Source organism: Acromyrmex echinatior, chromosome 14, assembly GCF_024713525.1.
Source record: "Acromyrmex echinatior isolate Ae372 chromosome 14, ASM2471352v2, whole genome shotgun sequence".
Classification (NCBI taxonomy): Eukaryota; Metazoa; Arthropoda; class Insecta; order Hymenoptera; family Formicidae; genus Acromyrmex; species Acromyrmex echinatior.
Genome location: NC_141865.1, coordinates 1,110,399 through 1,127,141, shown reverse-complemented (window position 1 = coordinate 1,127,141; position 16,743 = coordinate 1,110,399). Strand labels below are relative to the sequence as shown.

General features: G+C 34.5%; 1 protein-coding gene across 4 annotated transcripts in view; it reads right to left on the bottom strand.

The window, feature by feature from the left end:
- rhea (Talin_middle and talin-RS domain-containing protein rhea) overlaps window positions 1-16,743 on the bottom strand; it is a 61,783-nt gene that overhangs the window by 41,734 nt on the left and 3,306 nt on the right. For all 4 annotated transcript variants that reach the window (XM_011053706.2, XM_087413635.1, XM_087413636.1 and 1 more), the window contains exon 2: window positions 4,241-4,354. The gene's annotated coding sequence lies outside the window, so the exon portion shown is untranslated. The remainder of the gene's footprint in view (window positions 1-4,240; window positions 4,355-16,743) is intronic.

Here is a 16,743-nt window from a genome sequence, read left to right as displayed (position 1 = left end):
AAACTAAAAACTGTACTGTCAAGATGCATCTCTCGTTTACTTTCTTCGTTCTTCGAACCCAATATATTGAAGGAACCATTTCATTAATTAAAATATCAGAAAATCTCAGAATGCACCTTTTATTATCTATATGTTGAATAACTTTCTTCTTACAATTAGGAGAAATTGAACTCCGTTGCGTCTAGTGGAAGTGCTGCGGGCACTTTTATATTGTTCGCGGATAAGCGATTAGTGAAGAGATTTTGAAGAGATTTTGAATATATTTTTAAAAAATAATATCAACGATGATTAATTAATTATTATGACATTATGTTTCATTTAAAAAAAATATTGTCTAAACTAGGAAAATGTATAATATTGCATTATATCTTTATACATACATATATACTTGTATAACACATATGTATAAAGTCTAGTCCTTGTATTCACATCTCACTTTTATCGATAAATGCGCATTTATTTAAATGTGTGTGAGTACAGATTATGCAATTATGTAATGTAGTTGAATCACTATTTTTCTGTCAATTAAATTCTTTAAACTCTTCAGAGTAGAAAGAGTGACAAAAAGTGACAATTGAACCAGTGTTGAAAAACAGCTCAATTGTCAATTTTTAATAACGAGATTTCACTCTTTAGAATTAGATTTTACTTTAAAAATTTTAGAAAGAATAGTTTATAAATATTGTTGCTGCGACTATATTTTTATAGTATTCGGTACTATTTTAGTATTTATTACTTTGTAAAATTAATTGCTAGATACTTAAATTTCAAAGTTATCAATTTGTATATAATTGTCAGAACCTATTTCGTTTTCTCCGTGCTAAGCCGACTGGCAGAATGTCCTTCACGTGTAATAACGTGTCTCCTTGTTTTGCAATTGTGATCGGCGGAAATGATGGAAAGCATGCAAGTATCTACATGGTTGGGGGGATAGAAAACAGAGAATGGAACGAATTCTCGTCCCGGATGAATTAAGGATCTACCCCTAAGTATGCCTCTGCTTTTCTTTTTGTCTGCCATTTCGCGCTCAGTCCTGTTCCTCCTCTTTCCATCTCTCTTTCGGCCATCAGCCCTTATCGCGGTAGCGTCAATCACTCTCTCCATACATGGTGAAACTTATCGTTCGATTAATCGGCCTGACAATGCGCCTGTCGATTCGAGTTACCCCCGGATTCGCGCGCGTGCGGTTAGTCCCTGAAAATGTAGCGCTCGTCCGACAACGATTTACGGCCGGAAAAGTTTTATAGTTCCCAATTATACGAAGGATCCTCTCACGTGAAATTGTTAGCGAGCGAAAGCGTAAACCATTAGAGCTTACTTAAAATATGCAATATTAGAAGAAATCTCTGTTATCGAATATAAATAGCATATATATTTCATAATTGCCCGATGAAAAAATTTTGGTCAAGTATCGTTAATCAGAATAGATGCTTTTTATAGTTTTTGACGGGCTGCAGAATACAAATCCGTAAATAAAAATGTTCTATCGCGTTACATTTTGGAGAAAAATGGAGTTAAAATCTTCCAGAAATATGTTCCTTACATCTTTAAAAATTACCTGATATACTATAGAGATTTTGAAAAGGGCTCAAATTAAAGTTTGAATATTATATTTTAAAATAAAAATATTAAATTTTTCATTAAGCACTATTATGGAACTTCTAGCGCGCTTTGTTTTAGGAATAAACGTCATATAATTGTATTTAGGCTCACAGCAAACCATTGCACATAAAAAGCTTTTTATTTGATAAAACATAAGTCGACACAAGTGTCATTTTATCTTTGTTACTCACTAAATGTCAAGAAAGAATAGAATAATGCTTGTGTTGACTTGTGCCACCAAATGGAAAGCATAAAAAAAAAGTCAATGTGAGGGCACACACAATGAAAAAGCACGTAAGATTTAAATTATGATGTTAAATCCACACCCATATTTTTTACAGTGTTTTAATCGAAGGAAGAATTATTCAGTTTAAATAAACGAAACAAATATATTGTACTCTGGTATAATATTCATTATTTCATTCGCTCTTACATTATCTCGTAGATATATACAATACAAGACTGTATCGTTTATAAATATTCTCAGTGGATCTCTCTGAAAGTTTACGATTTATCACGTACATCCTTTTTTGTATAATAAAATGGAGAATGAAACACTATCTGAAAGTGCATCTATACGAAAATGGTTACGCTATTCGTATGGAGAAAAGTATAAAATGGCTGCAATAGTAAAAGTTACGATCAAAAGTGGCAACGAATGTCATATGTTCAACTTGTCATATAAATCTACATGCAAGTAGAACAAGTGTTGTCGGACTCGGTGTTTGTTTGCAGTTTCGATGTGTAGGCAGCTGTAAGTTCGGCGCCAAAATGTCTGGAACATAACGTTTCCATTGTATGGGCTATCGACGTACTATCCCAAATGTACACTGAGAGAAAAGTGTTTAGTAATTTGTGACTATAATTGCATGGTATGGTTATGGTTAGAAGTAATTTATAGTTATTACTGCTATAATATTAGTAATAATAATTATATTTATAATTCTACCAAAGAATATAGTCGGCGCCAAAAATGGTTATAAACTATAGTTAAATTATAATAATTATTTTTTTACTCAGCGTACACATCGCATGGAAAATTTAAATATTCCAAACGAACAAAAAAAACTCCTCTTATGCAGCACATAATGCTCAATCAAAAGTGTAATAAAATTTTCATCTAGATGAATCATCGCGATATTCCGAAATTTAGACGAGGTTTTTTTCGAATTTCACATTTGATATGTGTATTCGGGAAAGAATTGCGTTAGTGGAAATCTCCAAACTTCCGCTAGGAAGTCGAGAAAATAGGGAGAAAAGCAATTTCATCAAGGTCTGCAGAAGATTTTAATTTTGGTAGTAAGATGAGAAGGACCGTTCGTATCTTGCTTTAAACCTCCTATCGTGCTTAGGGCATTACATTGCGGAATTATCGAAGACGATCCGAATGAGACGGGTTCAGCAATAAACGACGGTTGATCCCTTCGAGCGTAGCTACAAACACAACAACCGCCGATTCGAGTTTGGACCGGTGGACAGATGTGCAGATTGCATGAACCGCAGAATGGAGATTAAAGATAATGCGGGGAGATACGAGCGAATTGGTCAACGGAGACTATCGACCTTTTAACGCCATTTGCGACGGGCCATTTACCTATATTCTTATTAGCGAGCGACTGCAGCAACGTTCTCGGTAACATTATATGAAAAAGTATCTTCTCATCTTCCATGAGCTCTGAAAACACTCGGGATTTCGCTGAGCCACAAAGGAAAACGAAATTGTATACGGAAAGAAAGGTTTTGCTGAAGTATGTAAAAATTCAGCTTGATACAGAAAGTAATTATATTGGACATTCAATTAGCTATTTGCTAGAATGTCAAAAACTTTTTACAGCATCATGCTTGAGCATCCCACATAACTACGTATTTTGATAATCCATTCCCTTCAGATCCTCCTAATTTTTAAATAAAGTATGTTCAAGGAGTAAAATCATTGTTTTTATGTAAGAAATAATAGATGCTTTCCATTTAGTGACACAAATCGATACAAACATTTTATCTTTCTTAACATTCAGAGAGTAACAATAAAGATAGAAAGACACTTGTGTCGATTTGTGTCGACTTGTGTCACCAAATGGAAAATACCCTAAATATATATTAAGTGACTAAATAATATTAAATGACTTTGACGGAATTTTATGGTAAAGCTTCGAGTGAACCGAAACGTGCATTCGCATGTATTCGCACATCCTCAAATTGCTTACAGAGAGAGAGAAATGCATCTTCGCCCTTCTCATCCCTTCTTTTCTCCCTCCGATCTCGAAATGCCTATTCAAATTTTACGGGTCATATTTGTCGCAATTAAGAGTTATGTTTTCGGGCTTATGGCCCAGAAATATTCCATATTGAGCACGAGACGAGCCTCCTTGTCCTGGTATAAAGACAAATTTCAGGGGCCTGTGAGGAGGGAAAGAGAAGAGGTTGACACGAATGAGATAGAGGGAGAAGAAAAGTGAGTGAGTTTATGGCACTTGCGGGGGTATAACAGGTACTTTCACGATTCGTCTGACTCACATCGAAGAAGCGAGAAGAAGAGGGATGGAGCGCAGGATGGAGCTCCACTTTACGAGGTTCTTCGAACGAGAAAGTGAGCCGTGAATACGATTTGCGAGCCGGAAGCGGCCTCTTCGCTACTTACCACTCAAAGTTGTTCCTTACGCCGTTGCTGCTCTTCCTCTCCTCAGGTTTTCTCGTGTGCGTGTAATCCAAAAATCCGTGTTCGCTCGTTCTCGTTACTCAATCACGCGCGTATCTGGAAATTATTGAAAATTCTCTTATTTATTAATCTCTAGAAGACCAGAAACCGCTATATCGGCTTTTGACGATTTAAGTAAATTTTATGGGATTTTTGTTCTTTACATATCGAAATTTCCTGTCTGTAATGAAAGAGAAGAGGAAGAGGAAAAGAAAATTAGCCTTGAGCCTCTAATCATTACAGACGATTTTCAGCAGTCACAATGGACACGAACTTTCTATGCTATTTCATGTTTGTGTGTTTGGTGTAAATAATATTGTTATATCACGAAAGCATAATTCACTGTAATATAACATACCAAAATTTTTCATACATAAGTAAGTAAACGAATGTATCTCTTACAATTGTTGTGCTTTAAACGATATCACACGATACTACGTTTTTAATTTTTTCTTCTTATCTACTAAAAAGATAAGTTCTTTTATTTCTTTCATTGCTTTTGTATTCATGTACTCTTATACATTTACGAAGTAAATTGATGTAACTTCATATGGTTTTTTATTACTTCATTACATTCTAAATTTCGGTAATAATGCTTTTATTATTGTTTTTTATAAATTTTTTTTACTGCAAATATTATTTAATATAATTATTCTCAAAATATATAACAATATAAAGCTCCAACACGGAAAAAAATTTTTTTTACCGTTCTGTAGACCGGAAGCTAATATATTCTGAAGTAGCTTCATCTTTTACGTAAATCAATGCAATTACATAGTCAACAAAGTTCTAAATCTAAAACTGTAAAAGTCGTCCAAAATCTTGCCGCAGTTAAGTTGCCAAAAATTCTTCAGCAGTTAAAAAGAAAAACATTTTATTTATAAAAAAAATATATCAATTAAAACGTTGAATATTTATTTTAAATAATAATATAAGAAATTTAATTACACTTTGAGAAAAAATAGCCTAAATTTAAATAAATATTTATTTGAATACTGTCAACTAAATATTTACTTACAATAAATAAATATGTATTTAATAAAAAGAAGTGATTGTTAAATCAAATTGTTTTTTGTACCAAATAAATATATTTTTATATTATAATAAATATTTAGTTGATACTATTCAAATAAATATTTATTAAAATTTAAGAAATTTTTTTCTTAGTGTATATAAAACTTTAAGATAGAGAAAACTATAGACGTAAACGCGGACGATATCGAAATGTATTAGAGTAGTGATAATTTATCATTTTTTATATGCAGTGATAATCCGATGCCTATACTTAATGCCGTATTATAACATAGTGAATGTACATAGAACGCCCATATATTATTTAAGATAAATATCATTACACGTTTTCGATGATTTTGATGTAAGGGTGAATGAGATAATTGCGTATACCCAAGTAAAAAGTTAAATAGAGTCGACGATTGTTTATCATTTACAAAAATCTTTATTTAAAAGATATTAACTTAATTATCGTATTTTAAAAATAAATAACTACAGTATCTTTTGAATAAAGAAGACTTATTATTTAATAAATAATTTACAGTTTTATTTAACTTTTCTTTTACAATTAGATGTCCGCAATTCCTTCATTCTCGCCTAATAGTACATTATATCCGTGTATAATTATAATATATTAATCATATTATAATTGTAATATATCAATATTACTCTCAATATTGTATTTATAATTTTCTTTTATTTAACACGCATGCAACACACACACACACACACACACAAATTACGAAAACCAAATGCAGAACTAAATATAGAATCGAAGTTACAATGCAGTTCTTTAACAATTAGTCATCTACATTCTATTCTTTGCCTTTGAGTCTTCATAAAAACTTATTCTAGCAAAGTTCGCGCAAAACAAAGCCTCAGTAACCCTATCCACGCGACACCAATATGGAACGTGCCCGGCACGTGTCATCGCGAAGCAAGAGAAGAGAGATAAAAGTTCCGGAAACGGTTGCATCGCGATGGCAGAAGAATTCTCAACGATTCTTTCTCTCCGAAAGACGACGACAGACGACGGTGAAGAGGGAGGATGGCGCCTCGAAGATTTTCGCAAATTTCGGGCGCGTCGTTGGCGAAAAGATAAAGAAGGACGGTTGCTGTTAGCGAGGACGGAGGAAGCAAGAGATGTTGATAGAGAAACAAATGTGGAAAAGCAGAGAGATGGAGCGACACGGGGATAGAGAAAGAAGAAGAGGAGAAGGGGAGAGAGAGAGAGAGAGAGAGAGAGAGAGAGGGAGAGGGAGAGAGAGAGAGAGAAAGAGACAGAAAGTCAGTAAGGGGATGAGTGCTGGCGGCGTTATGGCGGGCGCCGAGGGTGGCGCCGCGACGCTTTGGCGCCTTCGACGCCGAGACGCTCCACTGATGCTGACTGCATGTACCCACGCACACATCCATGTGCACCCTCTCGTTCCGACTTCTCCTCCCCCCCCCTCCTTCTCTTCTCCTTCATCTCACCCTTTCTACAACGTTACTCTCTCTCCCCCGACCTGTACACACAGTACACACAGTACACACAGTACACACAGTACACACAGTACACACAGTACACACAGTACACGTACGCGCGCAATGAGAGTTCGAGATTCTATTTCACACATGCATACAGGCCGCTCCGGTCTCTCGTCGTCGGCGTAGCGCTACCCCTAACCGCCGTGCTTATACGGGCATTCTATTACGAAAGGGGGCAAATAGGTAGAATGGGGAGGGTAAAGCGCGGGAGGGACGTTTAGGTGTGCATCAGAAGCGGAACTGGAATCCGTTCTTGACTTCGGGGAAAGGCGAGGTCACTCTCGTCTCTGCCGACGATTCCGAGGGTGTGGCATATGCGTCAAATGGGCCCGAGCTGTCTATCTGGGCCGTACTCGTCAATGAAATATATATACGTCCCGCGCGGGCAAGGCGGACAAGATGGATCGTTGTTGACATCTTAAGCGCTTTGAACAACGCTTTCAGTCGTTGCGTCTTTAATTAAAAGGTCCCGTATGAAGATAAATCGACGTGCGATCTTTTACACTTGTTTAGAAATCCTCTGGTGACACCGACAAAAAAATCGCATTCTTTTTAAAGAGAGATAGCGCGTTAAGAGAAATAAAGCGTATAAGATACTTCTTCATTGATTCACTGATTGATTGATGATAAATTTTCTTAATGAATAAATTGCTTCGACAGTCATCTGCTAAATTCGCTCCATGTATCACAGTACTTTGTTTAATTTCGACCACGTGATATTCGTTAAAGTGTTTTCTTTTTTTGTTTTAAAAAGCAAAATCTACACTGAAAGAAAAGTTTTTAGTATTGTGCCTGACAAAATATTGCGAGAGACTAGGAGCTCCATTTTTATTTACTGCTATAACATTAGATAATAATAATAATTATATTCACAGTTTTACATATACCAAAAAGAATATCTAGTTATCCTTATTCCCGACAACGACTATAAAATTACAATTACATGTAACCTTTTTAGCGTATATAAAATAGGTAGAATTATGTATAAATATAATAATTGTTACTAATATTATAGCAGCAATAAACTGAAAATAAAATTCCTAATCATAATTATTTTGCGATAATTATCGCAAATACCAAAAACTTTTTTCAGTGCACTACAATCGCCGTGTTTCTATAATCCCGATATGAGTGATCTGAAGCGCGGCAACTGAACGATTCGTTTCCCTTCTGGCTTCGCGCTTGTATAATGCGACAAAACTGCGAAACAGCCAACGACCTGTCAATAACCATGACATAGCGTCCTCCAGCCAACCGCGTACAGGCAGTACCCTATAATTTCGCAGCAGCGCGGCGGAACCGCCGCGGCGATAATGCCGCTCGATTGCGGCCGCATACCCGGGATTAGGCGGCGTTGATTGCATTTACGGGCGTGGAGGCGGACACCGAGAGACCGACGCGACGACTGCTGCTAATTAATCAAGCCGCATCGAACGAATTTTCTTTGCTGCAGATTATGAAATTTGATTATCAAATTGTGTGAACACCCGGTGTCTGTTCTCGCTGCATCGACACCTCCGAAATTCTAGAGTCCTAGATATAACAGAGAAGCGCAACCGAACATATTTAAGGGTTGTAATTAATCGTCCGAAGAAAAAATGGCGACCTGTGTTTACATCTGTCATTCAAAATCCGCAAACGGAGTGCGGATTTTCTGTAACGGTAGTGTTTCTACTGACTACAAAGAAATACTGATTCTCTTTGGAGACTACAGTATACATATGAAGATTTAAAAATAATGATACTTAGCGAAATTAGAGTTCTTAAAAGACTATCCGTAGAAAAAAATGGCGGAACCAATCAGAAATCGGGACAGCAGTTGCGCTTCTCTGTTATATCTAGGACTCTATGAAATTTTTGCAATGGCATTTGCGTAGAGCGAGAATGAGAGAAAGAAAAGAGAGTGAGTGAGAGAGAGAGAGAAATGGTTACTCAAAATTAACCATTGCGTCAATTACCGTGCACACAGAGAGAACGATATGCAAACAAGTGGGTGCTTGTTATGTAGTTGTTGTCTTAAATTATGACATGTATTACGAACCCAGCCTACGTTGGCGACGACAACGAAAACGACGGTAAAGGAACGGATATCGCATTACGACAACGAGATATAACAAGGACAAGCAGAAATTGAGTTGTGGCTTGTTACGAATTTATTGTATCGCTCCTAATCTCGTCCGCCGGGGAACTTCTTGCCTCAAATGTACTTTCTTAGTTACGCGCGTCTCGCTGCTAATCCATTAACCCCATCGCGATATAATACAACGCAAACCGCGATAGCTGTGGCAAAATTCAATGCCCGTTGAATTTTACAAAATTGCGGAACGTTGCAAATGTCCCGAAGACGTTAAAGAATCAACTCTCTAAATCTGAATCACTAATTATCCAGCAACATACTTTATAGCACTGATAACTTTATAGGTAATCAGTGAAATTCAACTAAAAAAGAAAGAAAGTTTGAGCATCATATGATTAAAATACCGGTATTGCACGTCACTTCCAATACTTCCAATCTTCTAATACCACCATATACATTGAATTTATATATATATATATATATATATATATATATACTAAAGCAATGTTAGCTAGATTAGGTATTCCACGTTTCATTTACTGCTCTCTAAATCTGAATCAGTGAATAGTCACTAATTACCCAGTGGCATACTTGGCACTGATAATCAGTGAAATTCAACTAAAAAAGGAAGAATGTTTGAGCATTATATAACTAAAGTACTGACATTTGCACATAAATTTCAATCTTCCAATACCGTATTCATTGAATTTAAGCACTAAAACAAGATTAGTTAGATCATATAATAAAGATTAGGGATCTCATATTTAATTCACTGATTATCAGTGGCATACTTGGCACTGATATCAGTGATTATCCACTGATTCAGCTTTAGAGAGTGATTATCAGTGACTTAGGACCGATGTCAGTAATTAGCCTCTATCTAAATTATCCCATCCTAAATCTGATTCAGATTTAAAGAGAACGTTATCATTTTGGCGCCACATTTTTCATCTTGTAGCCAGATTAGTACGACTGTTTCAGCTAAATTAAATATTCATTTAAGTAATAAAATACGATATTGCATATTTATCAAGATCTCTTGTTACTAGAAACGAAATATGGAATATTATTTCATCAATAGTCTGTGTAAACTCCATTGTGCAAACGTAACTTCTTCGAGCAAAGAGTGCAGATAGTAAAGAGTATGCTACATTTCTTTTTTTAAATATAAGATTAAGGAGAGAAGTATGTCCTTCAGTGTGTTAGCTCGTTAGCTAACAAACGATTTAACGCGATATACCATCGCGAATAATGCGTAATAAAATATCTCGATTGTCGTAAAAATGGCACAAGAGACAACTAATAAAGCGCGCATTGTGTCAGTCATAACGTATAATCCTGTAATGGGGTTGTTGCACACGTAGGTTATGCGAGGATCATAACGGTCGTAAATCCAATGAATCGTTCTGTATCCGCCTCGTGCATCGATTCGTGAAAGATCCTCGTTTGCTCTAATGACTTGACGTTCGCGATGGAAGGTTTGTCGCGCAAAAGGCGATCTGAATTACAATACAACGAAAAGTCTCGCAGAAGAATCTATTAAATGGCAGCGTGCTCTTTCCCAAACAGTATACTCGCGCGATTTTTACTTTCCGAATTATAAACGACAGCTCTTATTTATCGCACAATTAATTTACTCTGGAAATATCGAGTAGTTATTGAGTCGTTTCCTTTTTCAGATTAATATTATATATTTCTTTAATAAACTTATACCAATGAAATATTTGCTTCTTCACTTTCTTTACTTTCGTACTCTCTAAATCTGAATCAGTGGATAATCACTGATATCAATGCCAAATATGCCATTGGTAATCAGTGAATTCAATGTGAGACCTCGAACCTAGCTAATCATTATTATGTGATCAACCTTTGTTTTACCTTCCTCAAATGAATATGGTATTGGAAGATTGAAATTAACGTGCAAATATCAGTATTTTAATTATATAATGCTCAAACATTCTTCCTGTTTTAGTTGAACTTCATTGATTATTAGTACCAAGTATGCCACTGGATAATTAATAATTATCCACTGATTCAGATTTAGAGAGTAGTAATTTATATATTCACACTCAGTCTTTTTTAGTAAATATAAGTATAAGACAAGTTGATACTTGAAAAAAAGACTTTTTTTGCTAAAGAAATATAGATACAGATCTGAAAAATAATATTATTGGATCGTCAAAATATATACAGGTCGCTTAAATTGATTGCTAAAATATCAAAACTTTTTGTAACCTTACTCATCATCATTGAGATTCCTACATAATTATTTTGATAGTGTAATAAAATTATGTTCAGACTTGTATCCAGCTAAATTTTTAGATACTTGCAACGACACAGTGTAATGTTCTCTCTAAATTTCTTAGAGTAAAATCTTACTTCAAAAGAGTTACAACAATATTCCAAATACTATAGAAAAAGAGTGAAAACATTTGGCAAATTTTCTCTCTTTTCTGGAGTGAGATTTTACTCCAAGAAATTTAGAGTGTTAATTGATTGTGGCTTTAAAAGAAATCTAAACGCGCTTTAAATAACAGACGAATTCGCTCAGAATTACGTAACAATACGTTATAGGTGACGAATTCGAGCTCAAGTTTAAATTCGCGCTTTCGTGCGAATAATACATAGATATATCGTACTGAAGTGTCTCAAAGTATCGAATTATTCTCGACATTCTCCGTCTCATCTGGGATATCATCTGGAAACACGTTGACACGCGTAAAAGGATGGAATATGGCTGCGTCGGTATACATGGGCGAACGCTACAATATATCCTTTCCCCCGATGATCTTCGTCCGCGCGCCGACCGGTCGCGGTAAAATCTCCTAATAAGTTCGGTAAATATCGGAATCGCTGTTATTTTTATGCCTCGCGCGTGCGCGTCCATTCGAGCCGATGGCATAGGATGGAAGGTGTCTTAGGGCGGAATGTAAGGATAATCCATTAGACGCGTTGTAACCGAAAACCGCGCAAACAAGGGTGGTCTTGGATTAAATGTGACGGATGGGCAGACGGGGATAGGGGCGGCTCTGGCACTCTCGGCTCGATGAGCGATCCGCTGAGGAAAAACGAGGAATAAGATGTATCGAAGGACAGGTGGTAATAACGATACTAAGCGTGGAACGGCGTGGTGACATACTGAAAGATTCGACCAATCGATATAGCGTGGAAATTGAATTCGTGAATACTAGTGAATAGTTGATGAACGGTGTTAGGCCCAGGATCGTCTAAGATCGTTTCGCGAATACACAATCTACTCTCTAAATTTCTTGGAGTGAAATGGATCTCACTCCAAAATAGTTAAAACACTGCCACTATAGAAAAAGAACGAAAACATTTGCGCTCTTGAATAAGAGTGGCAATAAGAACGGTAAGAATAGCAAATTTCCACTCTTTTGGAGTGAAATTCTTTTTAAGAAAAAAAAATCTACCACTCTTATTTAAGAGAAAAATGTTTCGTATTTGTAACTATATATATTATATATAATTGCGATTATTACTGCTATAATAATAATAGTAACTATGATATAGTTTTAGCAACAAATGTTATATAGTTGGCAACCTAAAATGACTATAATTATAGTTAGTATGACTATAAAATAGTTGAAATTATCATAAAAATGATTCAAGACTATAATTTTACAGTTATATTTTGGGATAACTATATTAATAATTTTATGTTGCCAACTATTAATATACATTTGTTGTTAGAACTGGATTGCGTTCAGAATCGTCGTCCGGATGCACCCAGATGTCATTTTATTCTTATTATTCAGGAATGTTAAACAAGGATAAAAGAACATCCGGGAATACCCAGATGATAATTCTGAACGCAGTCCAGTACATAGTTACTGTTATTATTATTATTATAGCAGTAATAATCATAATTACAGTAATATACAATTATAGTTATAAATACCAAATATTTTTCTCTCAGTGTACAAATATTTTCACTGCTTTTCAATAGTGGTTTTTCAGTATTTTCACTCTTTGAAACGAGATTTCACTTCAAAAAATTTAACGACTAACACACAATTTCTTTCGTAAAAGTTAGCATTATTATTGATAAAGTATTTTCAATCAATTGTCGATTAACAGCTTCAATCAACGTTGTTGTCTAGTTTTCCATATCTGGAAAACTAGAACGAGGGAGTAACGCGCGTTTGGCATCGTATACCATCCCAGAAATTCAATAACATCGTCGAGTGGCTTGGCAGCAGTGTACGTGCTGAAGGAGTGCAACCCTAACGCAGGACAAATAGCAGATACTCTTTCCTATAGAGAATCCACTCGGAGGCAGTCGATGCCCGCCGCAGCTTTGTCTTCCGTCAATCCGTGCTACATCTGGATTCGAACGGGAATTATGGGAAAAGATAGGATCGATGAGGATCAACGAAAAATTGCGAAACAATATGCAGACCTCGTTGCAGTTACCAACCTAGAAATTCCACACGATTTCATACGCGATTCTAATTATTCACAAGATAACTTCGTACATGGAAAAGAATTTTACTCAAGTACTTAAAATTTTGAAATAGAGATCTAAAAATAATTTAGTTGGCTCTTCAAATTTATTATTTGGACTGCTCATAATGAGAATGGAAAAAAAATCTGACATTGCAGCAATCAATTTAATCCTCCAGCTACAATTTTTGTCATAAACAAACATCTCATCTTTAAATTTCATTCTTACTTTTGTTTTAAGTTTCAATTTATATTAAATAAAGATTTTAAACGTTTAAGCGACTGTTACATGTTTTAATCTCACGAATGAATTTTTCAAACCTATTAAAGATGACCCAATAATAAGGGTCGAATTACGTCTGTAATTATTTCATTTCAAATATATATGGTATTCTTACACATCAACAACCTGTGCTAGTTCATATTGGTTTTCTACTTTCCTACGATTTAAATATTTAAATTGAAACATTATTTGATATTGTAATAAAGATATTGCAAAGTAATTTTGAATTTTTTTTTGATAGAATAATAAAAAAGAAACTTAAACTAGACGAAAAATCCAAATTGCAGACAGAAGGAGGTAAAAATATAATTGCAGGCGGAGGTAAATATTCTACACGATTATTTTGATGGTCCAACAAAATTATTTTCACTTTTGTTCCTAGCTAAATTTTTAGATGCTCCAGCAAAACCATTATTTCCGTATCAAAAAAATTATTTCTGCGTAAATAAAAATATCACGTCGTCAATCACAAAAAAAAAAAACTTCAATTTGCATTTAACATAAATACACGAATCGCGAATCTTCCATTTTATTGCTCTCGTGTTTCCAACAGAGAATGACTTGAGCTGTTCTTTTAATCAATGACACAATTGTGATCTAATGCTATCCATTCAGGATCTGCGTACGCGCTTCGTGCACATGTACAGCCTCCAAACTGGTTACTATCAACGTGCGTGCTCCGAAGCGCAGCATCCGTGGAGTGTACACGCACAATCTCTCTCTGGCTCTCTCTCTCTCTCTCTCGCTCTCTCTCTTTCTCATGGCGATGACGCCATGAGTTTCGCGCGACTATGCGTCACCATCGCGAGTACATAAGTCGGTCATCTTCTTTGCGCTCCATTACGATCTTCGAGGAAAAGGCCACACTAATACGCGCGTGTGCGTGTTCGGCTACTAATTTGAGCCGTCCAACGCTGACGTACACACGCACCGGACGTACACGCGCTCTTCGGCTATTAATATACACGGGACTCATATACCGGAACTATATCTTCCGTTTTTACCAGGCTTTGTCGTAAATGGCAACACGTAATATGAGCGTCGTGAATTCACGGGCGACGGACACGCTTTATCTCATCGCCGTGCCACTCGTCAGACCCGATGGAAATCTGCCATCACTTTTGATATAAAATAAAGGCTGATGACTACATCGCGTCGTAGACGATTGTTATGACATCGCACGAGCTCAAAACAGATACAAGGCACGCCAAAATTTCGGACTCCAATTTTCATTGTAGATTCTTCGAAATTGAATTTTCCTGAATTACCTAAAAGATCGAAATATTTATTTAGTCATAACTATTAATATCTGGACATTTTATTTTTAGGAAAATTCAACTTCGCGTTACTCGAAGAATTTTGTGGAGCAAATCTCATCTCAAAAAAAGAGTGAAAATTTACTACTCTTATTCAAGTGTGCAAATATTTTCATACTTATTCAATAGTGGCAGGTATTTTCATTCTTTTAGAGCGAGATTTCATTCCAAGAAATTTAAGAGAGTACCGAATTGTGTGAATGGAATAAGAAAGTAATTAATTGTAAGTTTTTAAGATGATTAAAATAAAATCGAGGCTAAATTTATCCGTTTGTAAATATCTTATCACGCTTAATAATTATTAATAAGCGATCAATCACATATTAAAGTCAATTTCGATCTCTGTACCGGCAATATAATTTGGAACTTTATGATATAACTATAACTTTATAGAAAAAAGACAAAAAGTTTATAAGGTTTATAATACTTTGCTTGCAATTTATATAACGTAAAGTTTCGTACAATTTTGCATGAGTTGATAAGAAAACTTGTCGTATTAGCATATTTCAATGGATCATGCAGCTTCGAATGTCTACTATTTTTAGGTGAATGACATATACATGTGTATATTGTCATCTAGTTATTATCAAAACGCATCGATTGTTAAATTTTTAATTTTTTTTTATACGAACTAAATTGAAATTCTTTTCATTGATACACGAAAAGAATGGTTATATTAAAATATCTAAAAATTTATTTAAGTACATAATACCTAAAATAAGACCTAAAAATAACCCTTAAAAGATACAATTTGTTTGTATGATGCCTCATCCATACAAACGGGGGTCACTAGATCCATCCGTTCTTTCAACTATTCAGAATGATTCAAAAAATCTCTAAAAATTCACCAACTTACTTTCAACTTTCTAGAATAAATATGGGAACTATTTTAGAAAATAATAAAATGTAGTATAAATGTATAATTACCGAAAGACTCAAAGAAACTTGCACGAACAAGAATCGCTTGGTCACTAGTGATCCATACTTAGCGTAATTAATTTTATTGAACCATTAAAATATTTATACAAAAATTTCACAAGCATGGTGACTAATACCATAATAAAAATTTTTGATATCTTAACAATCGAGGGTCTTGCACTGTTCTTGAAAAGTGTTCTAGTCGCACCAACAAGTATAAACAAAACAAATTCTGATTATACTTATCAGAATTCTGATTATCGTAATTTCTGTTTTATCTTGAATAAACACATAGAAAAATATTCTGTTGCTAAGTAACTACTCAGTTTACTATCTTTCTTTTAGTAAGTTTCTTTTATTTTATTTTTAACAAGGAATATTTTTTTTAGATAATAGTTTTAATAAAAAATATTATAGTTATTAGAAATTTTAGAAAAACTCATTATATACTTATAAACAGGAATTTAATTCTCTTTGAAGAAAATTATAAAATTTTAAATTATAAAATCTTATGAAGAAGTGGTTTTATATAATAAGCAAATCGAAATTTTGAATAAATGTGACACTTGTGATGAATTTATGATATATTTGCAAAGATAGAAACTTTTAAAATATTTGAAACAAGTAATTAATATTTAAATATACTATACATATTTTTTTATATGCAATGCTTAACAAATTTAATTATAAGTGTCTGAGATTTGTATCTTTCTGGTTAAATCTAGAATTGCAAATAATGAAATAAGTCTTTTTTCAAGTGTACATAATTATTTTTGTATGTAATGTTTAATTTTGTATGTAATGTATTGTAACTTTTGGTTTATTATACTTGTAATTTGAATATATATAT